This window comes from Ovis canadensis, chromosome 26 (genome assembly GCF_042477335.2).
Source record: "Ovis canadensis isolate MfBH-ARS-UI-01 breed Bighorn chromosome 26, ARS-UI_OviCan_v2, whole genome shotgun sequence".
NCBI classification, from domain to species: domain Eukaryota; kingdom Metazoa; phylum Chordata; class Mammalia; order Artiodactyla; family Bovidae; genus Ovis; species Ovis canadensis.
Genome location: NC_091270.1, coordinates 49,350,660 through 49,378,610, shown reverse-complemented (window position 1 = coordinate 49,378,610; position 27,951 = coordinate 49,350,660). Strand labels below are relative to the sequence as shown.

At 46.0% G+C, this 27,951-nt stretch overlaps 1 protein-coding gene and 1 long non-coding RNA gene across 6 annotated transcripts in view; both read right to left on the bottom strand.

The window, feature by feature from the left end:
- Positions 1-11,733, bottom strand: part of PLEKHA2 (pleckstrin homology domain containing A2) — a 66,642-nt gene extending 54,909 nt beyond the window's left edge. The window contains exon 1 of one of the 5 annotated variants that reach the window (XM_069572995.1): positions 10,911-11,733. The gene's annotated coding sequence lies outside the window, so the exon portion shown is untranslated. Of the gene's footprint in view, positions 1-10,523 lie in introns of all 5 variants that reach the window. The other 4 variants (XM_069572998.1, XM_069572996.1, XM_069572997.1 and 1 more) reach the window with 4 other exon arrangements.
- A 7,635-nt stretch (positions 11,734-19,368) lies between these two features.
- LOC138430944 (uncharacterized) lies at positions 19,369-27,620 on the bottom strand. The gene is made up of 4 exons (XR_011253457.1): positions 27,498-27,620; positions 27,220-27,374; positions 25,538-25,668; positions 19,369-20,116 (listed from the first exon to the last, which is right to left on the bottom strand). It is a non-coding gene; the product is annotated as an uncharacterized lncRNA (long non-coding RNA).
- Between the last annotated feature and the right edge of the window lie 331 nt (positions 27,621-27,951).

Sequence of the window (27,951 nt, the reverse complement as noted above, 5' to 3'; positions counted from 1 at the left end):
GAGAAACAGGACAAAGATGAAACAGCACAGCTAGAAAGAGAGTGTAAAAGAAGAGATGAGAAAGGGAGAAAAAGTGGAAAGAAGAGGCTTTAGAAGATGGCAGAGGAGAAGGAAATAGCAGAGGGACCCCAAGAGTGGGGGTGGGGGAGACACCCCGCTTCCCCGCGCACAGTGCACCATGTGGTCTGAGGTCCCTGTGGGCAGCTTCCCAAACTAAGCCTCCATCCCAGCTCTAGTCTCACAACTGGCCCGGCAGTGAGTTCAGGAAAGGGAGATGAGACGGGCTTTTTAAGCCAATGGTTAAGGAGCGAATGCCACGGGAGGGACTTCGAGTCTTGCAGATGCCAGGTCAAAGATGGGGGGAGAGAGGTCAGAGGCTGGTTGGAGAGGAAGTGGATGGATCCCTGAGAAAGGATGCAGCTTCCGCCAGGGAATCAGGGGAAATCAAGAGTCCTGGGCAGAAAGGCTGGGTCAGCTCTGCAGTAAGTGTACACCCATCCCCCAGGAAAGCTCAGCAAATTCTCATGATGCCAGCCCGGCCACAGCGACAGAGGTTCCAGGGGCTTCGGGGCTGTCATCACTCCTGGGACATCTCTAAGAGGAAGGGTATAAACTGCAGCGGATAACACAGTCGACCAAAATACTGGCATCTGTCTTCACGCTTCCTTTCCAATATCCTCTCTTTAGCCCACAGGATTAATCAGTGTCTTTTACCGAAGTCAGATGCCAGAGAAGAAACTCTTTCCATCATCAACATTTGTGAACAGGGGGCTGCCTATTTGCATGGATCCAAGATTGGGCTTTCCAGGTGGCTCAGCTGGTAAAGAATCTGCCTGCAATGCAGGAAACCCAGGTTTGATCCTTAGGTCGGGAAGATCCCCTGGAGAAGGGCATGGCAACTCACTCCAGGATTCTTGCCTGGAGAATCCCCATGCATAGAGGAGCCTGGCAAGCTACAGTCCATGGGGTCGCACAGTCCAGCATCACTGAGCAACTCACTTTCACTTTTTTCAAGGGAGGGAGAGGACTCACAGGGATCAAAAGGCAAGACAATAAAAAGAAGAATTTTGGTTACGTATCTCCTGAGTGTGGTTCTAGCCCGGGGAGGCGGGGCGGGGGAGCGAAAAAAAGCTGCTCAGATGTCCTAAGAAGCAGCTGAGTCACAGAGCTCATCATCCTGTGGGAGGTGGGAGGGGTGGGGGGACGCAGAATGAGCGGCAGGAGAACGAAGCATCACACAGAAATGTGGTTAGATCAGCCCACACAGAAGTGACACGCAAACCTGAGGTCCTGAGCCCAGTCTTCTGGCAGCGCATCCTCGTCCCAGCAGCTGCTAAGATTTGGTACAGGGCGCCGGCCGCCCCTGACTCCAAATCCCGTCTCCCTACCTCTTCAGCTTGCCTCCATCATCAACCAAGTCTCCGGGGTCTGCTCCCCTTTTTCCCGCAGAGGCTCCTCAAAGACAATTCACTCTGCCTCCAGCCCCCCAAGTCCCTGGCCCAGCCCCAACCATCTGGCCTGGAGGGGAGAAAGAGCCCCCAGTCCATAAGGGGGCAGGACACCTTGATGAAACACGCACATACTCTCACCCCTTCAAAACGTCCTTTCCAGCTCTCATAACACTCCTCAGGTGTAACAGTCTAGCCTGTCCTGTAAACTCTTCATTTTAACCAAGTTCCCCAAAGTAAAAATAAAAGGTAAATGGCAACACTGGGGGATACGTCCCAGGAGTTGCCCCACACACACACTCCGTATCCTGGGACCCTCAACCAGACAATGACTCTGGTCCCATCTCTTGGGACAACATGGCAAGTGTTCTCATTGTCGGGTCAGACCACCAGGCAGCATTCGCTCAGACCAGCCCCTCCACCTGCAATGCCAAGACCACCTAGCAAGGAGCTCAACGCATGGAGGGCAAACTGTGTGCAGGAAGGGTCCTCAGTACACCCCCTTCAGCACCCTCTCCTTCCAAAGCACGCCAACCTCTCTAGTGTTTTCTGTTTGTACAAAACTCACCATATAACAATGCTGGCATTAACAAAAATCACTCCAGCCAATCGTTTACACTTTTGCATGCTTTTTCATGCCCCTATCCACATAATCAACCTTCTTAAAACTTTCAATTATGTCATAAACATGTTCCATGTTCCTACCCTGTCTTTATAATCAGTGTTTCTAATGGTTGCATAACATCACTGGACTGGACTTACTATAATTTACTTAAACCATGTCTCCATGATTAGACAGTTAGATGATATCCAATTTTTCTAATGCTAAAATTCATGTTTTTATACGTTGTTTCTTCTTTTGCACTCGGATACCACATAAATTCTAAGTCATAATAAGACTAGATCATAGGTTATGATCTTTTATAACTCTTGACACCCATTACAAAATTACTTTCTAAAATTATTTCATCTGTTTACACTGCAGCCAGCAACATACTGTTACACTGCTATAATCCTACATACACTGAATGTTCTTATTTTCAACTGTGGCTAGTTTAAATATATAACAACGCCAGGGAGGCAGAACATTTTCTCATGTTTGCTTCCTGCTTCATCTTCCTTCCTAGACTTTGTTTAATGAAAATCAAAATTATGTGTGCACACAATCCATTTCTCTTCCTCTCTCTCCCTTTCACACAGACACACACACACAGACACACACACACACATGTCAAAAAAAACAAAACATGGCTTCACATAATCCAAGTAAGAAAACACTGGTTCATAATGAAAAGTAAAAGAGACAAGTTTTACATAATCTAGGTGTCTTGTAAGTTTCCAAGTATGTGCTGCAGGTGAAAATATGTTAAATATTTAATTCATGATAAAAGTGAAACTTTTAGAAAGAAAGGGACTTTGTGTGGAGTTTGCCTGCTGATCAGCAGCAGAAAATAAGTTAAATGCCAACCTGGCCTAACCTGAAATTCCTGGCCAACACTTGCCCACTGATGAAATAAAGGTCAGGAGAAGTAGTCAACGGCTGCCCACCTTTCAATGAGATGAGCGTATCGGGCAACACCCCTGTCCCAAACGTCGCTCCACTGCTCCTTCCAGGGCATTTGGCTCCGTCACAGGAGGAGATTCAAGCCAATAAAATTGTCCCCTAGGAACTGAGGCAACTGACATCTTCATCAGGCTCATTAATATCTAACAGATAACTAGGACTTCCCTGGTGGTCCAGACTCCACACTCCCAATGCAGGAGTCCTGGGTTCGATCCTTAATCAGGAAACCAGAGGACAGGCACTGCAACTAAGGCCTGGCACGGCCAAACAAATAAATATTTTTTAATTTAAAAAATATATATATATATAATAGATCACTGGGACCAAGACCCCAAGAAAGTAGAACATGTCCCAGCAGAAGACTGATGCACCAGTGGGGAAGAAAAGTAAGAAGGCTGAAGCCGGAAACACATGACATCTACTTGAGGACACTGCCTAGAATTTTCACACACCCGGGACAGGAGTAGCAACCTTTCTGGAAAGAAACTTGGCAATATGAAACAAGAGGGCAATACGAAACAAAAATGCACAGTTTATACCCTCTGACCCAATAATTCTACTTCCAGCATTCCATCCAAGTAAATAAACAAAGATGCAAATACAGATTAAAATTAAAGATAGCAACTACAACTGAATTTATAGTGACAAAAAGTTGGAAATACCCTGAACATTCCAATGATTAGGTAATAAGAAGTGACAGGATATTCACATAAGGAAATGCTGCACAATCTTTAAAAAACTATGTTTTCACATAATTTTAAATAAATTAGGAAAAAAACTCACCATAAGCTTTAAGATACAATAACACAATTTTGAATATGAACCCAAGGCCTCTAAATATTGTTTTTATATTTCTGTATTTGGATAGAAAAAGACTGACATCCAGACACTAAAATATTAGCAGCTATTATCCATAGGTCATGGGCAAATTTTATCTACATCTGTATGTTTTTCATATTTTCCAAATTTTTATACAGGAAGTACATGTTACTTTATTTAGCAGGGAGGAAAGCTATTTAACTCCACACATACCCCCATCCCCAGTGCAGAAGTTTTGAAGCTGAGAAAAAATTTCTCAATTCTCCAGAGTCCATAAAGAAGCAAAACCATGCTTAAATTATAGCTCTCTTGGGACTTCTTGGTGTTTCAAAGTCTTAAATCTAATAAAGCCCTATTCTACCCATCACAACTGCTTAAAAGCTTGGTACCTACCCAGAGGGCTTTGGCGCCCTCCAACCTAGTTGGGTTTCTTACTTCCTATTGCAACCTCCTCTAAGAGAGGCTCTTTCTTTCCCTTGTGGGTTTGGTTCTTTGCTCTCTGGTCTTCATAAAAGGAGCCCCTGTCCTGGGGGTCAGCTGAAGATTCACAGCCAAGTCAGTGCCTCGCTCCTGCTGCTGCTACACCCTCTGCGACACAGCCTCTATGATACAGCCTCTGTGACCTCTGCGACACAGCCCACCAAGTGCTCTGGGGAAGGGAAGCAAGGACCCCCAACAAAGGCCACCCCCCACCCCCAACCCAGTGGAATTTTCCTTCTTGAACTCTGGGAGATGAGACTGACGTGTTTAAGCTAAATGTTTAGACAAATGAATGAAAAGGTGGATAAACAGAGTTTTTAAAGAAAAGCTAAAGAGCTATTAAGTCATGAAAACTCCGGCTTAGTGTACTGGATGTCTTATTTTTAAGATCATGGGTTTGAAGATACAGAAAAAAAAAAAAATACAGGGAAATAAGGGAAAGTCATCTGCCTGATTGGTCTGATACTTCTGAGATAAATACAAACGACAGAAGTGATATCGGAGATAAAGTCTTAAACGGTACTGGTTCCAGGATGAAATAATCCACTATAATCTCCTGCAGTTCAGAACTGAAAAAAAAAAAAATTTTTCATCCATTTGTACATTTGGAGATTTTTCTTTCACGTGACTTGGTGTTAGCAGGACAGGGAATTCCAAGGTTTCTGCTTCAGAAAAAAAGTCAGGAAGGTGTTTCTTGTGCTGTCTTGTCACCCTCCAGGATAGAGCTGGGGACGGCAGCATCGGTGGTGAGCAAGAGGGACACCGCAGGAAATTGCTAAACTTCTACAGGAGAAAGTGAATCAGGAAATGACATCAGAGGTCTCAGCAAGGGCTGTAATGAGCAGACAGGAACTGGGCTGTGGAGTTAGAAAACGCTGGGCCAGACGATCAGAGAGGTCGCCTGTGTTTCAATACTCCAGCCTACATTAGGGTGCATTTTGGAGGGCCCAGCAACACTCAGGGGCCCAGTAAAAACACAACAGCAATAATAAAAACAACACAAGCAACATCTATTTGGCAACCCAGCCCTGAGACTGGGCCAAAGAGTCCAACTTTGAAAGTGTGGGAACATCTATTTCCTATGGCTATAATATCACTGCATTCTGAAACTGTCATAAGAGCACATTCCAAATAGTCTGAGGCTGGAGAATAATGTGCAAGAGAAGGGAATGTCCTGAGAACACGTTCCCAGCGGAAGAACAGGCTGAGGAATGCAGACATCCACAGGAATGGGGAGGGGAGGAAAAGGTGCCCAGTCCCCAGTGGACCCGAGAACCCTGAATGGAGGCAAGAAACACTCAAGGAAAGTTTTCGGTGGGGGGGGCGGGGAATGCTGGGGAAAACGCAGAAATGACTGAATACTGATACTGAAAATGACAAAATATTTTACATACTCATGATCTCTCTGAACAGCCTCATCTCTGTTCAGAGAAAATGTTGTTGCTGGATGGAGCTGGCAGGAAGCAAAGGTCTGCCTTTGACTCAAGGTTCCTAACCCCAGGTAATTCACAGCACTGGAAGCAGCCAAGGGGTTAGGGGTGGGGGGCGGGGGCTATAAATAGCCTATAGAAACTGAGATTTTCCACTTTCAGAATGTGACAGTCCCTCAGTTAGAAGATTCAACAGTTCAGTTTCACTGTAGGGCTTCCTAATGGTAGCAGCAAAGAGAGCATCCTTATTTCTCCCAGGTACTAGCCTTTTGCAAGGTGCTGGGAGAGTACAAACAGCCTAAGCCTGCTAGTCTAAATGCCTTGGGCTCCATCCCGGGAAGCAGGGAAGGAGGAGGAGCTGGGTGTGGCCCAGAGGATGTGCAGATGACAGCGATCAGTCGGTTAGAGTGCATCTGATGAAACTCTTGCAAGAAGAGGGCGTGCTGACTTCACCAACGTGCTGGGGTAAAGGGAAAGACCGTGGGTCTCAGAGCCAGACAGATGAGACTTAACTTTCCGGGGTCTGTTTCCTCGTGTGCAAAATGGAGAGAACTGCTGTACCGACTTCAAAGGCTGCCGTGTGGATTAAACGAAATAATGTGTGAAAAGTGCTTAACAGGAGGTCTGGTAAAGACAAAGCACTGAGTAAATATGTGTGTGTGTGTGTGTGTGTGTGTGTGGTTGGGTAGATGTGGAGTGCCTAACAAGCAGTATATGATTCCCATCGCTAGTTTAAACAGGGCGGACAGCTGCCAGACTGACTCCAGCCCTCCAATATCAGTAAGCAAATCCCACTGAGAAAGCAGTGATGCTGGAATCTTTCACAAGGATTCAAACGAGCTGTCTCATTTGAATGTTCTCCTCGGAGAACCATCATATTTCTCACCTATAAATTTCTCCAAGAAGTTATTGAAAAAAGTGCAAGAGATCCATGGGATCCATGTGGGCCAGGTCACCCAGCAGGTTCACAGACCCAGGCCTGCAATCAGGTGCCAGGAAAGGGACTCTGGAGCCACCTCTTGCTCAGCCCGGGTTGGTGGGGGAGGGTGTGTGGTGGGAGGGTGGGGGTGAGGGTGAGGAGGGAGGTATCATAGATGCTCTCTGCAAGTGGATGGCCAAATGGAGTCCGCAATGATGGGAGAGCAAGCCCTCACCTTTGCCCTTTAACTATCGTGTGTCTCAAGGAGAAGGGGACCTCATTTCCCATCCTCTTTATCTCAGCTGGCCGGCCTCTACTGGCACAAAGGTCCAGACCTGAAAGCCTCCTGCCGCCCTGGGCAATGTTGGAAGCTCCTGTCCCAGCAGGCGTGGATCTCCCCCACCTCCCCGGAAGAAAGAGCCCAATTCAGTCTTTAATCTTCTGCACATCAATTTAATCAATGGGGGTCAAGGGTAAAGAAAAGGCTTCCAGGAGAGAGAGAAGTTATAAAGCCCAAAAGGGTGGATGGTTTTACCAGCAGGGACCAGGGGAGGGGAGAGCAGAGCAACCCAAGATTCAGAGTAAAGGTCAATGGAGTCTTCCAGTTACTGCCCCACCGCACCAACCACCAGCCTGTGGAGACCCATCCCTCCTACCCCATCGCCCCACCATGGCCAATTCCCTGGCTCAGTGATGAGCTTGTATCAGACAGAGCTAGCAGTCTTCTCTTGCTGTTGCACTACAATATTTGCTCTGCTCTCTTCCTTTCCAAAGCCTAACAGATGGGACCACCGGAGTCCTCTCCAGCTCACCAAGATGCACGGAAAACTGAAAGTAAGGCGGCCCCAAGTGCTCACTCATGCTGACGCTGAAGCTCCAACACTTTGGCCACCTGATGCAAAGAGCCGACTCACTGGAAAAGACCCTGATGCCAGAAAAGATTGAGGGCAGGAGGTGAAGGGGATGACAGAGGATGAGGTGGTTGGATGACATCACTGACTTGATGAACATGAGTTTGAGCAAACTCTGGGAGACAGTAAAGGACAGGGAAGTCTGGTGTGCTGCAGTCCATGGGGCTGCAAAGAGTCAGACACGACTGAGCAACTGAACAACAACAGCTGCTCGTGGTGGAGGAGGAAAGAGGCAGGGAAAAGCAGCGTCCCAGCACCCAGACCATCTTTTCCAAACGCCAGGACTATGTCAGCCGGAATAAGCAACGCCACAGTTTCAGGGAAACCAAAGAGATATTTACTGCACTGGGGCCACAGTAACATCTAATGTGAGGGGCATCACCCACCTGTCTACCTGCCCCACGAAGAAGACCGGAGATCCACAAAGCGCCAGCTGAATGCACATCCGAAAACCATCCCCCTGTTGATCTGGGCTCCTTAGTGACCCAGCACTTACAGCAAATATCAGGCAAGCCAGCAGGCAGGCTGTTCAGAGGGGCTTGGGTGATAGCACTGAAGCTTCGCCCTTTTCATTTTTTTGCAGAATTGCTCCACAAGCACGCACCAACCAAAAGCAGCATATCTCCAGTATTTATTTTAACCTCGGGGGGAAATACTGAGCTGAGAACAGTTCAACACACTATGATGACATGACGGGATTTGCAGGCCCCACTTCCTTATACAGAAGAGAGAAGCAAGCACCAATGGCAAAAGAAAAGAAGGGTTGCAGACTCTCCACCAAAGGGCAGGTGGCTTCTTGATCCATACCCAGGTGATCACCCACCCACCTGTGAAGTGAGCGAGTCTCCCAGCAGTAGGAGTGCCACACACACTTGTCAAAAGCGGGGCTTAGGACTTCCCTGGGGGTCCAGAGGCTAAGAATCCACCTGCCAATGCAGGGGACACGGGTTCGATCCCTGGTCCTGGAAGACCCCACAGGCTGTGGGCCAACCGCACACTACAACTACTGAGCCTGGGCTCTAGATGCTTCACAAGAAGGAAAGCCACCACAATGAGAAGCCTGCACCACAACAAAGGGTAACCCCTGCCCCCTGCAACTCGACAAAGCCCACACCCAGCAACCCAGTGCAGCCAAAAATAAATAAATAAAATATTTAAAAAATAAAGTATCAGCTATATATTGTCCATATGAGACTTAATTTAAAAAAAAAAAAAAGCAGGGCTTACAAAGAGGGCAAAGGGCACTTAGGTCCAAAGGCAACATCAGAGATAAATCCTCACAAACCCGCTTGAACCAGTCCGAGGCACTTTCACACTGCGCTCTCCCATTTGGACAGGGCACACAATTCCTGTGCTTGCAGTCACTCATTCATTCAACAAACATTTACTTAGCACCTAGCAGATGTCATACACCACCAGGCTGGCACAGAGTCTAGACTACAAGCTAGGGCCAAAGTCACCTGCATTCAAGTGGGACACAACAGAGAAGGCTAATATCTGAAAAAGGATGAAGTTGGGTTTTTTTTTAAAAAGCCTCTGGCTTCTTGGGCTTCCCTGGTTGCTCAGTAGTAAAGAATCTGCCTGCCAGTACAGGAGACATGGGTTCGATCCCTGGTTGAGGAAGATCCCACATGGCATGGAGCAAGTAAGACCCTGCACCGCAACCACTGATCCTCTGCTCTAGAGCCCGGGAACCACAACTACTGAAGCCCCTGCACCCTAGAGCCAGGACTCCCCAAGGAGAGGGGCCACCGAAAGGGGAAGCCCACTAGAAGAGTAGTCCCCCCGCCAACCTCCCCCATTGCCGCAACTGGAGGAAAGCCCTGGAAGCAAGGAAGATCCAGCACAGGCAAACATTAATTCCAAAAATTAAGTAATTAATTTTAAAAAAATTTAAAGCCTCTGGCTTCTCAAAGCATGCTGGATCTCCATTTTCACAATCTGCACTCTGTTTTAAATACCGGTGGATCTCCTCTGGCCTCCTCAGGTGGTAAGCCCCCTGAAGACAGAGGCTATCTTTTGTTCAGCACCGTCTTCGGTGTCTTAATTACCCAAAAAATACCCATTGAATGTAACTGAAACAGAAAACAAACACTACTCTTCCCAGATCTTTGGCCTTACTGTTTCGGAAGGCTCTGCTCCCCAAGAAAGAAAGATGATGAAGCTTCAGAAAGGAGGAAAGGGGAGGGGGTGGGGTGCGGCGGGGGGGAGGGGTGGCTGACTTAGATACATTGAACACAACAGGAGTACAGTGTTGGAACTTCAGCCCAAGCGCACCCACCCCTCGGCGGCCCGAGGCGCCCCCTCCCCCTTCCGCCAGGAGCCACAGCTGGCGTCCCGGTGGAAGGCCCGTCCCCTCCCCCTGCTCCGCTGTTTGCTCTCCTCCGAAAATCCCCATTTGGAGTCCGAAAGAAAGACAGCGGGGTGGGAGGGGCGCGAGAGGAGTTAGAAGGGGAAGATGCACCAAGTAGGAAGGAAACCTCCCCGCGAGGGGCTGGGGGCAGGGCTGGCCTGGGGAGGAGATGTGACCGCCTCGGGGGAGATGGCCCGGCCGCGCCTCCTCTCTGGACGTGTCTGCACACTTTTCGTTCCTACACTGCCTCTCTTTTCCCTTTCCTCTTTTTTTATTTTTCTAAATCGATGCATTAATAGTCTTTAGAACTGGAGCAGAAGAGGGAAGCGTGTAAGGTGGAGGGGAAGAAGTTGATGAGACAGCCAGCCAGATCCCTTTGCCTGCTTTCCCCAATCTAGCACCCCACCTGCATTTTAGGGCCGTTTCCTCCAAGTCACCCCAGAGCCCGCAGGTCCAGAAGCCCGAGGGCGCTCGGGCTGGGCCCACTGGGCAGGGGCGGGATCTCCCTGGAGAGCGTTCTAGGCCTGCCACGGAATAAGGCTAACAGGGGAAAAGAAAGATGCGTCTCCGAGGCCCCATCCGTGCCCCGGGGGACTTGCCTGGACGTCGTCCGCTTGCCTCCCCTACCTGCAGCCCGGGCAGTCGTTGCAGGGCGGCTACCCCAGCGCCAGAACCCGCCGAGAAGTTTCACCGCTGCAAACGTGAGAAATCGCAGCTCGGCAGAACACCCGCCCCCACCCAGTCGCCGGCCCCACCCCCGCAGCCCGACCCCTGGCGGCGGCGACCTTGGCCACCCCGGACGCTCCCGAGGGCCGAAGGGGGGGTGCTACCCTGCGGGCTCTCCGGGGGCCATCGGAGGCGGCTGGGGGCGGTGGCGACCCGTCCCGGGGTCCTGGGTCCCCAGGTGGGACCCCCCCCACCCGCCGCCAGGCCTCCCTGCCGGCCCCGGCGGCGCGCGCCCCGGCCGGCGCGGGCGCCCCACTTACCCCGCCGCGCAGGGCCGGGGCTCGGGCAGGGTGCGCGCGTTACATCCGGCTGGAAGCGCCTCTCGGGCCCTCCGGGCCGTCGCTCTCGGGGGGACGGAGGGGACGGGAGGTGGTCTCTGTCGCCGCCAAACTCTCGGGGGCCTCTGGCTCCTCCTGCTCTTCTGCCCCCGAGCCCTCACTCCCTCCTTCTCTCTTGTCTCTCGGCCCTTTTTTCCGGGTTAATTACGTTTCGCATTAAAGCAAAACCCAGCCCCGGATGTGAGTACAAAGCTCCGCCGAGCCCGCCGGGGGAGGAGAGGGGTGCCGGGGCGGCCGGGGGGCGCGGCCGGGGGCGCGGACCTCGCGGGGGCGGGGAGCCCGGCGGCGGCCCCCAAGGCTGGGTGCCGGGATCTCCCCCCCAACCCTCGCCCTCGCCCGCGGGGGGCGGCCGCGCAGGTGGGACGCGGGCCGGGAAGCCCGCCTGGCGGAGGGAGGCCCTGCCTCGGACGCCGGGCAGCAGGTGTCCGAGTGGGAAGGGAGCCCCGGGATGAGAGCATCCTTGGGGGAGGGAGGCAAGCCGGAGCGCGGGCTAACTCTTGACTCCATTTCTTCTTCCCCAGCCCCCTCCTCCAGAGACTTCAGGCGGTCCTCCGTCGGACCCCGAGTCTTTAGCCATCTGGGACCGCGGGGCTGAGGTTTAGGGTTAGGGTCGAAGCAAGTTATCTCAGCTCTCCCGGGTTGTCACGAATGAGCCCCAGGAGCCCGGGGAGGGGTCTCACTTTCTAAGGGTGCCTAGGGGCTTTTTTCCGAGCGTGGCTCCAAGACGCCCTCCCAGCCCTCGGAGCTGGAGGAGAAAATGGGAAACCGACGAGCAGGTATGACGTCCTATTGCCGAGAGGGACCGAAGAGAACCCAAGGGTGCCGGCGCAGCCTCTGCCCTTATCTCGTTCGATCCACGCGGCCACCCTATGGATATCAATCCCCTCAACGATGAGGAAACCGAGAGTCAGAGACGTTAGGTAACTTGCCCTGGGTCCCACGGCTACCAATGGCAGGTCTGTCGGGTTCTGACGCCAGCCTCGCACCGAGAAGACAGATAATTGAAATGTACGTGTAGTCAAGCGCCTAACATTCGAAACCCAGAAAGGCAGTGGATTCACCCCAGGATGGAGGACCTGGAGCTGCGATTTCTGGGGATTCGGATGCAGTTGCAGTTGATGAGGTCGGAGTCCTAATTGCAAGGCTTTGACTGAGGGGAGGGCCTAAGAAGACGTCGAGGCTCAAAGTCTGGCTGGGCGGGATTGCAGGAAAGGCTGGTCCGTGACCCAGAGATGCAGGGGAAAGACAGACTGTTAAAAGTCTCTGCGACCTGAGGCAGCAAAGCTTGGAGGAAGGGGGTCCCCAGCGAGATGAGCCGGGAGGCAGGCAGGACCAGGCAGAGCACACGCCCGGAAAACACCGGTGATGAAACCACACACGTTTCCTCTTCCATTTTGATTGCCAAACCAAAAATGAGCCTCCTCGTTCTCTCAGGTGTGAAAAAAGACTGTTTGGTTTAGAACATTATGCTCTGAATGAGGAAGGAAAGGGGGACACAAGAGAAAGAGCATTTCCTTTGAAATAAATACATCAACATCTTTTTTTTTTTCCTGCTCATGAAGATTTTTGCTACTCACATACATTTCAGGCAGAGCGTATACTCCACAACCAGATGGCCTGGGTTTGAACACCAGCTCTGGAGCTTATTAGCTTTGATCTCAGAACAAAGTGACAACCTTTCCTGGTCTTATTTTCTACATCTGGGTGCTTGCAAAGAATAAATGAATTAACATTTGTAGAATGTTTGGATTGCTGCAGAACGTGAGGTAGGTGCTATGAAAATGTTTTTTTTTTAAATTATTTAAAAATTAGATTATGGTTTTCAGCGTGAAAAGGAACAAAATTCCATCCAACTGCCAGCAAATCCGACTGGAACGGACAGTTTCCAGTGGGAGCAATGAGGGAAAAGTCTCAGGTTCCATGGTATGGTTCATATTAAAACCCATAAAACTGTAGTCCCCTGGGGAGCTTGCCTGAGTCACTCATTCACAGAGCCGCAAATATTTCCTGAGCACTACTGTATTGGATGCCTGGGAGGCAAAGCTCCCTGAAAGGATGCAAGTGTCACTCAGAGGCAGCCTGTATCCCTCCTGGAAGGGTCGTGAAAGTGGCACACGGTGAGAAAGTGCCACCGCATGTGCTGGTTCGTTTGGGAGGGGATCCTTGGAAGGAGGTGGATTTTGAAATAGGCCTAAGAACTGCGATCCTAAAGTCTACAAGCAATGAATGCTGGAGAGGGTGTGGAGAAAAGGGAACCCTCCTACACTGTTGGTGGGAATGCAACTAGTACAGCCACTATGGAGAACAGTGTGGAGATTCCTTAAAAAACTGGAAATAGAACTGCCAGACGACCCAGCAATCCCACTGCTGGGCATACACACCGAGGAAACCAGAACTGAAAGAGACACGTGTACCCCAATGTTCATCACAGCACCGTTTGTAATAGCCAGGACATAGAAGCAACCGAGATGTCCATTGGCAGACAAATGGATAAGAAAGCCGTGGTACATATACACAATGGAGTATTACTCAGCCATTAAAAAGAATACATTTGAATCAGTTCTACTGAGGTGGATGAAACTGGAGATGATTATACAGAGTAAAGTAAGCCAGAAATAAAAACACCAATACAGTATACTAACGCATATGTATGGAATTTAGAAAGATGGTAACAATAACCCTGTATGCGAGACACAGATGTATAGAACAGTCTTTTGGACTCTGTGGGAGAGGGAGAGGGTGGGATGGTTTGGGAGAATGGCATTGAAACATGTATATTACCATATGTTAATGAATCGCTAGTCCAGGTTCAATGCATGAGACAGGGTGCTCAGGGCTGGTGCACTGGGATGACCCTGAGGGATGGGATGGGGAGGGAGGTAGGAGGGGGGTTCAGGATGGGAGACACATGTACACCCATGGAGGATTCATGTCAATGTATGGCAAAACCAATACAATATTGTAAAGTAATTAGCCTCCGACTAAAATAAATAAATTTATATTAAAAAAAAAAAAGAAATAGGCCTGAGAAGACCGGTGCAGTTCGACTCCGATGTTAGGCTAGGAGAAGGGTCACTGGTACACTTCCAGTGATGCTTATCCTTCACTGGGAAGCCCCATTTACTGCCAGACTTGTCCCTGGCCAGGACCTGGCCCCAGTCCGACTTCTGTATTTCTGGTGCTTCCTCAGAAGACCCCCATCACCTTCTACCATAGAGACAAAGATGGTCAATTGAGTCTGGGCCCTGCTGTGGTCCATTGACCATCTCTGACACATTTTGAAAATATTTCCATTGACTGATTTTATGCGGGCTTTTTTTTTTTTTTTTTTCAGTGCAATAGACAGCCCAGACGTCTGAAAATGTGACTCTGCCTGTGGGGAAAGGAATGTCAAAAAGGGCCTTTCACAGCAGCTATTTCAGTCCCATGTTGTGTCAGTGCAAATGAGTTTCAACAGTTTGCTCAAGGTTTTGCAGCTGATTAGTGGCAGAGATGTTTCTGGAACCCAGGGTGGAGAATCTTAGTATTGATACAGGAACCTTCCCATGACAATGGAGACTAGGCAGAACCTAAGAGTTTAAACAGAGAGTCTTATACTCCAGCCATTTATGCACTTTCTATTCATTTTCAGTGTTCACAGCTGGCTTACCAGGTGCCCTAACAACCTTCGGTGCTGAGCCAGGGCTCCCCCCAGGGAACCGCATTGTTCTCTGTCCTTAGAGACACACATTATATAAGGTACCAGGTTGCAGCTGGGGCCAGGAGAGTTCTGTTGGGGAAAGTGTGGGACTGAAGAGGCCGAGGTCAGTGGTTGATCCTGGTTCAGACCGGTTCATTTTGCACAAAGTTAAATTGTTCCAAAGCCATTGCACTTCTAATGCTAGCTGGTCATTTTGTAGAGTTGCTATTGGTTTCAGTAGCCACATACCATCCATTTCTCGAAAGATTACTCAAACTACTATTGTTCTGTTCAGTCCTATTCACTCAGCGAACAGTTATCTGAACCTATTAACCATGTTTTCCTCTCATATATCTTGTGCTCAGTTACATCCAACACCTTGCGACCCTTTAGGCTGTAGCCCACCAGGTTGCTCTGTCCATGGGATTTCCCAGGCAAGAATACTGGAGTGGGTTGCCGTTTCCTCCTCCAGGGGATCTTCAAGACCCAGGGATCAAACCCATTGTCTCCTGCAGTTCCTGCACTGCAGGCAGGTTCTTTACCCAGTGAGCCATCAGGGAAGCCTCCCATGTATCTTGCAGTTACTTATTTTCCAGGTACTTACTAAATGCTAATTGCTTTACATGTATTGTTTTATTTAAGTCTTACAACACAAGGAGTAAGGTACAACTATTTCCCCATTTTATAGATGAGGTGACTAAAACATAGGGACCAAGCCCAGTCACAAACCTGTTCAGTTGGATGCCAGAGCCAGCCCCCTTAACCACGGAGGTTGTGAAGGATACATACAGGAAGACATAAAACAAGATATTTTCCCTACACATATTCGATAATTATCATCATTTAGAATATCCATTCCATTTTGGCTAGCAATTTCATGTCCAGAAGATTTGTCCTGCAGAAAGTCATCTGTAGATACAGATAACATATATGGAATGTATGTTTCTGTGTATGTAAAGAGTATGTGCTCAGTCGTGGCCGACTCTTTGTGATCCCATGGACTGTAGCCTACCAGGTTTCTCGTCCATGGAATTTTCCAGGCAAGAATACTGGAGTGGGTTGCCATTTCCTTCTCCAGGGGATCTTCCCAATCCTGGGATTGAACACAAGTCTCCTGTGTCTCCTGCATTGCAGGCAGATTCTTTACCACTGTGCCACCTGGGAAGCCAAGGAGAGATGCAAATCGCTCTCCCTTGGGCTGTCTACCAGCTCCTGTCACAGTGTGGTCCACAGACGGAGAGGGGGGCCGGCTGGCCGAGTCAGAGCAGAGCGGGCAGCTCCAGTAGACACAAGAAATTCAGTTTTACCTGCCACATCAAGGGTGACCCAAGGCTCCGCTGGGATAATGAGAGTGGATCAAGTGGGATCCATAGCCAGGCAGGCCCTCGGGCCGCATCGTTCAGTGTGTGGGCTCTCTCATCCAACTTATTCACAAAGAACTGGGGCTGGTCAGGGTTGCCTCTCTGGCGTCCCCCAGTAGAGTGCTGAGGACATTCCTGCTTCCAGTGCCCTCCTTTATGACAAGAAGCACATTGGTTCAGGCCCAGGCAGCTTCTTGGTGATCTGTCCAGCTTTCTCAGTCTTTCAAGTTCCCCTCAAAGTGGTGGGTGAATCAGAACAACGAAGAGTATATATATCGAATAATACATTCGCTTCAGCATTGCTCATAATAGTGAAATTTGGAAATCACTGTCATATTCCTCAACGAGGGACTGAACAGGTAAGTACTGTTACAGCCACATAATTTTATACTATGTTGTTTTTGTTCAGTCGCTAAGTCATGCCCGACTCTTTGCGACCACATAAACTGCAGCACACCAGGCTTCTCTGTCCTTCACTATCTCCTGGAGTTAGTTCAAACTCATGCTCACTGACTCAGTGAAACATCCAACCAACTCATCCTCTGTTGCCCCCATCTCCTACTGCCCTCAATCTTTCCCAGCATTAGGGTCTTTTCCTATGAGTTGGCTCTTTGCATCAGGTGGCCAAAGTATTGGAGCTTCAGCTTCCACACCAGTCCTTCCAGTGAATATTCAGAGTTGATTTCATTTAGTATTATACTGAGTGGCTGTTAAAAAAAAATGAGATACCTCTTTATATGAAAAATATTAATTAAGTGGGAGGAAGGTACAAATTTGCCTATATAGTAGAATCCCATTTGTGTACATAAAAATTGTATGTTTATTAAGTGAAAAAAAAGGTTTAAAAGACTGCATTGCAAACTGTTAACCACAGTTCTCTTTGGGCGGAAGAGGAAGGGTTCTAATGATAGATCTCAGTTTTTAAGAGATGTATTTCTGTAATGTTTTATTTTTTCCAATAAATCTGCATACATTTGGTTACCAAAAAATAATGATTTAAAATTTTAATGAAAAGTGTTAAAGAGCTCTGAGGAAGCATATTGCAGCCCTCAAGGATCCCATCATTTAGTTGGGAGGGAATATAGCATACAGAAAGAAATATCATAAAAGCCAGAAGCTCATATTAATACATGCAGAGAAGAGAGAGAAAATTCTGTGGGAAAGAAAAATCAGCCAGCTAGAGCTGAGAGGTGCAGGAGAAAATGTAGGAAGAGACTGCATTTTGGAGGGACCTTGAAGATGTGAATGGTGTAAAATATAGAAGGTGGAGACAGGTGTTAGAATAGGTGGATTCAGATAAAGGGATTGGTCCATTTCAGCTGGAGTACAGGGGGACCAGGAAGAATGCAGGAAGGATTTTCATGGGGAGCAAAACAGGAAAGAAAGGTTGCCCGAGGGTATTTATTGTTAAGCAAATGAGTTGTACATATTACTTTAGGCTTTGAGAGCCACTGGAGGGACTTCTCTGGCGGGCCAGCGGTTAAGATTTTTGCTTTCCAGTGAAACAGGTGTGGGTTCGATGCCTGGTCAGGGAGCTAAGATCTGACATGCCTCTCAGTCAAAAAAAACAGAAAACAGAAGCAACACTGTAACAAATTCAATATAGACTTTAAAAAATTGTCCACATCAAAAAAAAGAAAAAAGAGCTAGTGGAGGTTTTTGAACAAGGGAGTCACACAATTAGAAGTGAATAAGCAGCAATTTCATAGTTCGTGGCTTCATGGTACCTGGTCTCTAACACCAAAGCTACCACCAGGGATGTGACTCCTGACTCTCCCAAATGAGCTGTGTAGTCATGCACCAGATTCTCTGGTTTCCTGTGTTTCTATAAAATAGAAAAGGTGGTGATAACACATAACCTATCTCATACCACTGTTGTTGAGATTCAGTGAGTTAATGTTCTTAGGGCACATGGTAATTGCTGAGAATGTCAGTTAAATTTTAACAGTTTCATACCTTTGGATGAAAATCTTTGCATTTCATTTTGAAACTTTTACTAAAAAGAGCTCACATTACGCGACAAATTATTACCTGTTCCTTCTTCACACTTTCACAGGATTATAGATTATCAATCCTGTTTTACACAGGTGAAAGAATTTAGGTTTTTAAGGAGAGAGGTACACTCTTGGAATCACAGAGCCAGACATGAATTCTGTCTTGGTTCAGTGGTCCCCACCCAACACTCAGCTTTATTGCTTAGCTCCAATCCTCAGCTTTGAGAACAGAAAACGATAGAAGAACACTGGCAATTTCTGTTTATGGATAAGGGAAAGAGTGGTAAGGGATGGTAATAAAGTAAAATCAAAAGGGAGAAAACTTCCATGAAATGCCTGGAAGTGTGTATGTCAAATCAAATTTTATATACACAAGTATATACATATTGATATGTGTATATTATATGGTGAATTACGCTGCCTCTCAAAATAAAACATGTATGCTGAAGACCTAACTCACAATCTGACTGCATTTAGAGATAGAGCCTTTCAAGAAGGAGTTAAGGTTAACTGAGCTCATAAGGGTGAGGTCCTAATCCAACAGAACTGATAGCCATATAAGAAGAGGAAGCGATCTCGCCCTGTCTCCAAGGCCGTGTGAACACACAACAAGAGGGCAGCCATCTGCAATCCTAGAAGAGAGCTCTCTCCAGAGCCCAACCTAGCTGGCAACCCCCTCCTGGACTCCAGCCCCTAGAACGCTGAGAAAAGAAATTTCTGTTGTTTAAGCCACCCACTCTATAGTACTTTTTATACTCATACATATAGAGAGAGACAGTGCATACGGATACAGGCCAGAATTACTTCCCAGTGACAAAGTTTGGCAAACATTGCCATACTGTTAAATCTGATGCTAATATAAACTTCAAAACAAAGCGCCCGTCCAGTCCCCAGAAATCACAGTCTCCTGGCCAAATGCACCGTTCCTATTGATTCATGCGATGGTATTGTTTTTCCGTCAGTTTGAATAAGGGCAGTGCATGGCTGGGATTCCTGCATTCCCTGTGATTACAGGGAAAGAACTGGGTCTGTGGAACCAGAGAGAGAGAGAATGAACAGACAGACATTGATACCTAAGGTGTGGATCCATGACCGTGCTTTGGTACTATAGTTAACATATTTTTTCTTAGACTAGTTTCATAATTCATTTCCTCAGCACAGAGCCTACATGAGGGCTACAATTAGAAAATACTGGGGTGAAGGTGGTCAAAGTTGGTAGCTGGAATAAACTCTGTCCAGTTTATTCCAAGAGATGCCTGTGGTGGTCAGTGAACCAGATTGGCTATTACCTCAGTGATTCTCAACACAAGCTGGTGATTACAAAACAAAGAAAATCAAACAGGATATTTGGACAGATGGATTTATGTCCTTCCATTATTTTGTTATTAGGAAATACATGCACACAGTACAAAGTTCAAAAGGTACAAAAGAGGAAGAATGAACAAATACTTTATTCTAAAAGTCTTTTCTATTTCTGAACTTGCCAAGCTAGGCAAATAACTAGCTTTTAATTTAAAAATACCGCAGACATCTTATAGTTGCTCTGTGACTAAAAAAAAAAAAAAGAACTAACTTTATCTTCAACTTAAAAATACTTGTGAGTCCGTGGATATATTTTTTGAGAAATTTTAGCCAATTTTGTATCCATTCACATTAAAACTCCTGCCACTGGAAAAGATATGTGAAACCTGACTGGCAGTTTGAACCTCGAGACCTGTGAAGTTCAGTGTGAGTCACCGGAGACAGGTAATTTACTAAGGAATCTTCTTTCAAATTTCATCATAATTTGTACAATGACTCCACATCTCTGTCAAACTTTGTTAAAATTAAGTGTAACACTAGGCTGGAGAGTTAAACCCAGTTCAGCTTCATTCCATCATTTAGTAATTAAACAATAACAAGCTAAATTTATCCTTACACCTAATACATAATGACGGTTTGGATGTTCTAATTGGATAAGTGGCCAAATGCTCCTTCCATCATCTGATGTCAGAAGATGTCACAGTCCTGGCTGGCTGCCAGACATATCAGGAACATGGTCTTGACCTGGAGGTCACTTTCTGGCAACTTCAATCTCTGGAAGAGAACTCTGAACTGGAAGATAAGAGAGAAAGAGCCTCTGAGTAGCCAAGTCCCTGTGTCTTCACAGAGATGCTTTTTTAGGCTTGCTTATTGATTCTGGCTGAAGATCTAATTTCAAAAGGTCCAGTTATGTGGTTTCCCAGTCCTCAGTGGACTAGAAACCAAGAAAATAGAAAAGCTTTTGGAGATGGAGAGGGCCGGGGGAGGGAAAAATGACTTTATTCAGTTGATTTCTCTCTGTAAATGGATTAGTTGATAACAACGAAGGAGAGAGAGAAAAGTTAATAAGCATTCCCCGAAGTGATATGTGCCCAAGACAATCTGCATCACTTTCGGTGATGACTTTGAGGTAGGAAAAAGTGGTTGAACCGTGATGGGCGCCTTGATTTTAGGTGAGAAGTTTCATACAGTTTTGCTTGTAAGAGTGGCGAATTCGAGGAGATCATTTCTGAGGTGGTTAAGAGAGGACAGGATTCATTCATGCTCTTATATATTTTTAAAATATTATATCATGTGCATTATATTTCTTTTGCTTAGTAATATACTTTTTTTCAAATTATTTAATGCCCCTACAAAAGATTTTAAAGTAAAAGTACATGAAAAGAAAATTGTACAAATTAAAATATGGAAGACCTGGAACCATAAAACTCTAGAAGAAAACATAATGGGTAAGGCCCTTGACATTGGTCTTGGAAATTATTCTTGTTGGATTTGACACCAAAAGCCAAAAAAGGCAACAGAAGTAAAAACAAACAAATGGCGCTACACCAAACTAAAATTCTTCTACCCAGGAAGAAAGCAAAGGAAAGAAAACCATCAACAAGATGAAAAGGCACCCTACAGAATGGGAGAAAATGTTGCAAATCATATATCTGATAAGGGGTTAATATCCAAAATATATAAAGAATTCATGTAACTCAACAACAAGGAAAAACCCAACAATCTGATTTTTTAAATAGGCAGAAGAGCTGAATAGACATTTTTCCAAAGAAGATATACAAATAGCTGACAGGTACATGAAGAGATGCTCAGCATCATTCACCAGTAGGGAAATGCAAGTCACAACCACAATGAGTATCACTTCACATGAATATGGATGGCTTTTATCAAAAAGACAGCGAAGGACAAGTCGGCAAGGATGTGGAGAAAAGGGAACCCTTGGGCCCTGTTGGAATGCAAATTGGTGTAGCCACTATGGAAAACAGTATGGAGGTTCCTCAAAAAATTAAAAATAGAACGATCGTATGATCCAGCAGTTCCACTTCTGTGTATATATCAGAAAGAAACAAAATCACTATCTCAAAAAAGATATCTGCACTCCCAGATTCATTGCAGCATTATTCACCATAGCCAAGACGTAGAAACAAACTAGGTAAAAATAAATAAATAAATAAATAAAAATAAAATAAGAAACAAACTAGGTGCCCACTGACAAATGAATAGATACGGAAAGCGTGACATATATTCAATGAAATACTATTCAGCCAAAAAGAAGAAGGAAATTCTGCCATTTGCAACAACATGGGTGGATCTTGAAGGCATTATACTAAGTGAAGTAAGACAGAGGAAAAACAGATTCTATATGATCTCACTCTTCTGTGGAATCTAAAAACCCCTGAACTTACAGAAACAGAGAACAGATTGGTGGTCGCCAGAGGCGAGTGGTGGGAGCTAGGGCTGGGGGTCGATGTAGGGGGAGAGAAGGTGGTCAAATGGTGCAAATTTCCAGTTATAAGATAAATAAATTCTGGGGGTGGATTGTATAGCATGGTAACTATAGCTAACTGCACCACATTGTATATTTGAAAGTGAATAAAAGAGTAGGTCTCAATGTGCACATCACAGAAAGAACTATCATTTACTTTTCTGTTCTGATGTGAAGAACAGTGCTTCTCAAATTTGAAACTATCACAACATTGTTAAATGACTATGTTGTTGTTCAGTCGCTAAGTCATGTCCGACTCTTTGCAATCCCATGGACTGTGACTCCTCTGTCCTCCACTCTCCCCCAGAGTTTGCTCAAATTCATGTCTATTGAGTCAGTGATGCTATCGAACCATCTCATCCTCTGTAGCCCCTTCTCCTCCCGCCCTCAGGCTTTCCCAGCATCAGGGTCTTTTCCAATGAGTCAGCTCTTTGCATCAGGTGGCCAAAGTATTGGCACTTCAGCTTTAGCAACAGCTCTTCCAATGAATGTTCAGGGTAGATTTGCTTTAGGATTGACTGGTTTGATCTCCTTGCAGTCCAAGGGACTCTCAGGAGTCTTCTCTAGCACCACACTTTGAAAGCATCAATTCTTTGTTGCCCAGCCTTCTTTATGGTCCAACTCTTACATCTGTACATGACTACTGAAGAAACCATAGCTTTGACTAGATGGACCTTTGTCAGCAAGGTGGTGTCTCTGCTTTTTAATACATTGTCTAGGTTTGTCATAGCTTTTCTTCCAAGAGCAGCATCTTTTAATTTCATGGCTGCAGTCACCATCCATGGTGATTTTGGAGCCCAAGAAAAGAAAAGAAAAGTAACTGCTTCTATTTTTTCCCTTTTATTTGCCATGAAGTGATGGAACCAGATGCCATGGTCTTAGTTTTTTAGCACTGAGTTTCAAGTCAACTTTTTCAGTCTCCTCTTTCACCCTTATCAAGAGGCTCTTTAGTTCCTCATTTCTCCCCAACTTCAAGTGCTACAGTCCCTGTGACCCAGCTTCTCCATGTGGATTTCTTCTGCCATATGGGCATATGGTTGCTTCCATTCTTTTTTTTTTTTGCCTTCCTTAAAAAGAAAATCCACCAGAACCTCGGCTGGTATTCGAGAAAGCCACTCTCCTATGAGGGGTTCGCATCAGGGTCCGTTAGATGACTTTGGTTAGTTACTATCCAGGACTGCGGTGGCTCCCCTATACTCAGAAGGTGACAAGCAAGCGTTAGGGTAGAAGTCAAGTCTGTTAGAATGTAGCTTTGTAATTGCATGTTACTGAGTACACCATGAGTCAAACCATGGCCAATGAAAAGTAACTGCGTGTTCTTGAAATAGTTTGGTGGTGAGCTCCAGGGGCTGGTTTATTTTTGGTTTCTCCAATTTAAGCCCTTGTATCATGACCCTGCAACTACCACCCAGTTCAGAGTAGAAGGGCAGCATGATGGGGTACCAAGAACTTGGGACCAGGAATCCTCTGAAATTTTAGTAAAATGACGCTGACATGTTTTATTGTTCAGAGTTATAAAGTGTCTAGAAATGTAAGTATTATGAGCAGAAATGGCAGGGAGACAATGATATAAAACAGTGATCTTCAAACTTCTTCACCAACACCCGCTAAAAATTGCTGGAGGACTTCCCTGGTGGGCCAGTGTTTACAAATCCACCTGCCATTGCAGGAGACACAGGTTCAATCTCTGGTCCCAGAGGATGCCACATGTCAAGGGGCAGCTGGGCCAGGACTCCGCAGCTACTGAACCCTTGTGCCTATAGCCTGTGCTCCACAGCAACAGAAGCCACGGCAGTGAGAAGCCCTCTCCCAGCAGCTGGAGGGTAGCCCCTGTTCACTGCAACGAGAGAAAACCCGCTTACAGCAAAAAGACCCAGCACAGCCAAAAATAAAGTAAATAAGTTAACATTAATTTTTTAAATGCTGGAAAACTATGTATCTCTACACACATTTTCAAATTGACATTTGTAACTTTTAATCACAAGTTTGAGTGATTGCAAAAAATGTGTTCTGCCAATCGTTAATTAACATAGGATATTTTTAAATGAAACTGTCATATCACTCTTTTTAAAGGTATCCAATAGAAATCAAGTATCATAGTAACTTGACACCCCCATTCCTTTTTGGAAATGAACAAGTAGCTCTCTAACAGTCAGAGATGTTAATTTTTTCCCTTTCCTCCTTAAACTCTATTTTCATTCCGCTTCCAGAGAAGTTTGTCCAAATGTCATATATTTTTGACGTCTTTTATTACTTGAACATCTACTATTTGGACATCTCTTACCGATTACCCCATCCCATTTTCTGAAACAAAAATGCCTCTATAAATTGATTTTACAATTTAGAAATTAAAAACTATCCTGCAACCTTCAGGCTCCAAGTGTGAAGACATATTTTTGGAGACTAATTCATCATTGCCATAATTTGTAACAAGATAAATACAAATGTCATTGATCACGAAACATGAAGCAATAAAATGTTACTGGAAATTATTCTCTTAATGAGATGGATGAGGATGAATTTTAAAATGTTATTTTTATATATTTATATATATATGTAACAGTTCAAATATTCATCAATTAATATTACTTAGTGCAAGAATGAGCAGGTATAGCACCAATACGATCCCTATTTCTTATTTTCATGGACTGAGGAAACCTGTTGACCAGAACAAATAGATGGGGCTGTATGGAGTTTTGTTACAGCAGTGTTTAGGGTTAATCAGAGGAAAGGCTTTCGAGCAGAGTCTGTTATGACTGAGTGAACACAAACCCTGTGCAAAGATTTCTAGCCAGTTCACCTTTGCAAGGGAATTTAAAATCTATTTTTCATGTTCATCACAGCACTGTTCACAATAGCTAAGAGATAGAAGCCACCTAAATGTCCGCCAATGGAGGAATGGATAAAGAAGACGTAGTCCATACATACAATGGGATTTTACTGTATGTGTGCACTCAACCATTAAAAATAATGAAATAATGCCGCATGCAACAATATGGATGGATTTAGAGATTGTCATAAGAGTGAAATAAATCAGACAGAGAAGGAGAAATATTGTATGACAAGACTGAGCGACTTCACTCACTTATCTTTTATATGTGGAATCTTAAAAAGACATGATACAAAGCAGAAGACTCACAGACTTAGAGAACAAGCTTATGGGAAGGAGGGGGAGGTGGGAAGGAGAGTCAGGGAGTTTAGAATCAACATGGGCATATTGCTATATTTAAAATGGAAAACTCACAAGGACCTACTGTATAGCACAGAGAACTCTGCTCAATGTTATGTGGCAGCCTGGATGGGAGGAGAGTTTTGGGGGAGAATACATGTATGTGTATGGCTGAGTCCCTGTGCTGTCCACCTGAAACTATCACAACATTGTTAATAGGCTACAACTCTAGTATAAAATTAAAAGTTTATTTAAAAAAAAAAAAACAAAAAGAAATCTGCTTTTCAGCAGAGCTGAATTTGGCAGCGTTGCTCAATTTTTTTTAACTCCTTCGAACTGTAGGTCAGCCATCACTTCAAAAATTACTCTGTGGGGGCGGTTGGGGGAAGCATATGGGAACACTCTGTACTGTCTGCTCAGTTCTCCTGCAAACCTGAAACTGCTCTTAAAAATAAAGTCTTCTTTTTTTAAAATTGCTATAATGATCTATCAGTGGTCAACTCAGTTAGGTGTTTTTCTTCCAAGTTTTACAGAAGATCATACCCGGGAAGCCACCTACCTTGCAAAGTGATTTGCACCTCAGTTACAAAAGGCTTTTGCTTTCTCAATGCAAACACAGATGTTTATTTTGACCATGGAGAGCGGCATGTGGGATCTTAGTTTCCGAACCAGGAATGGAACCTGTGTCCCCTGCAGTGGAAGCAGGAAGTCTTACCAACTACATCACCAGTGAAGTCCCTCGCCCTATTTTTATTTTAACGTTTTTTCAAAAGTAATTCATTTGTTTATTGGTCATCTGTTTTAAATATAGCAGTGCAAACAGAGATATTTTTATTCACCCCCTGTCTCCACCCTGGAGGTTTTTACAACAAAGGGCAATGCCTTTGTTTCCTTTTTTAGAAGAGAGAGAAGGCTGGTGTGAAAGGGCATGTGGGAGCAGAGACAGATGGGCAGGCGGACGTGAGACGTGGCTGTCTGTCCGTCTCCGGGAGATGCAGAAACTGATTCTCCTAAGTCTGAGTCCTGTGGGGGCCCATCCTTTAAACACCACCTAGAACACCAGCCGGGGGGGGGTGGTGACTTAAGTGTGTTGCTCAGTCATGTCCGACTCTTTGGGACCCCATGGACTGTAGCCCACCAGGCTCCTCCCTCCATGGGATTTTCCAGCCAAGAATACTGGAGTGGGTTGCCATTTCCTTCTTCAGGGGATCTTCCCCATCCAGGGATCAAACCCAGGTCCTCCATATTGCAGGCAGAGTCTTTATCGTCTGAGCCACCGAGGTGACTTAAGAACTACCTCGAATACACAGAATTGTAACATTAGACTTTTAGTAACGTATTCGCTGTTTGTCTGAAATTCAAATCGAACTGCATGTCTAGTATCTACGGTCTACCTGGCAACCCTTGCTCATCGCGATCATTCATTTTCAGAGATGAGAGAAACTGTCCTGAAAACAACGAAGTGCCAAAGATCGTTTATTGCTCCCTCCACCGAATTCCCAAATAGAGCTGATGTTTTCTCGCCTCTCATCACAGGGCCCATGTTTATCCGTCCCTCCTATGGTGTTCCTGTCCTCCTTAGCCAGAGTAAAAACAACAACAATAACAAAACAGGCTATGATATGCGTGAAAGGACGGAAGCTGTCGGGGGAAACTGAGACCAGGAACTGTCTTGAGAGAAGCAGAGAGCGTGTGGGTACAGTGTGGGAAAAACACCTCTGCGTCGTCACCTCAAAAACAGCAGCTATAAAAGGAGAGAGCTTATTAAAAGCCTCTGCTTTCAGGGCAGACACCAAAGCTACATGAAATTTGTAAATATTCCCCATCACAGGCTAACCCATGGACACATAACAGAAAACATCATTCAAGTCCAGCTGCAAGTCTGATCACCTTTGCCACACGTTATCCTGAGCTGCTTCTTAGGAAAGACACCGATCAAGCCTTTCATTTTTCTTTCCCCTTCTGTTCTGTTTACTATCACTGCCCTCTCTCACTCCCCTCCCATCTCCCAAGCACCAAAAATAATTTGAATTTCAAACCTTTTTTTGGCCTCCCTTGAGAACTGGTCTGGATCTAGGTGGTGGCATCCAGAATTTAGTAGAACCTCTGTCCGTACCTCACTCCCGCCTCCCGTTCTCAGCACTTGGGGTGTTCGGGTACCTCCACACACCCCCGCCACAAACCTTCTCTACCTCATCATTAGTGAGAGGAACCCCTCAGGAATCCCCGGCCTCCACTTACCTGCTCTGGTTTGGGAAGAACAAGGCTCTTTGCACAAGAAAGCCAGCTTCTCATCAACTGTAGGAAGCCACCTCCATGTGGCCAAGGACAAGGTGATAGCGATAAGGAGGAAGACCAGACCTGAGCCCCTCGGTTCAGGAGACCCAAGCAATTTCCTGTTTCCGAGACAGTTTTAAAAATGGAAAAACTGACTAAATTCATAGAGGGGGGGTGTATGTGTTTCCCTCTCCCCCAGTCATCCCCGTGACCCCTTGATCTTTCTCTGGGGGACAGCTGACCTTCTTTTCTAAAGAATCTCTCTAGGGGCTTCCCTGGTGGCTGAGTAGTTCAGACTTCAGCTTCCACTGCAGGGAGCACTGGTTCGATCCTTGATTGGGGAACTAAGATCCCACACGCTGTGTGGTGTGATCAAAAAAAAAAAATCTCTCTAGATATAGCCCCAGCCCCTCCCTGGCCCTCTGCGCTCACAGCCGTTCCTTAGCTGGTGTCTCAATACCCTGGTACATTTTTGTTACAAGAATAAGGAAAGGGGGCGAGGCGTGGAATGAGAAAGAGAAAAAGGAATGAGTTTTTTTGTAGTTGGGACAGTTTTCGGTCAATGTTTCCATGACTTGTTTCTTCTCCCCTGTTTCTTTCCAAGCTGAAGACAGCACTCAGAAACACTGCTAGTTACCTGCGGGATGTTCTTTTCTTTCTCTGGTCCAACCTGAGATGCTTTTGCTGGATTCGGAG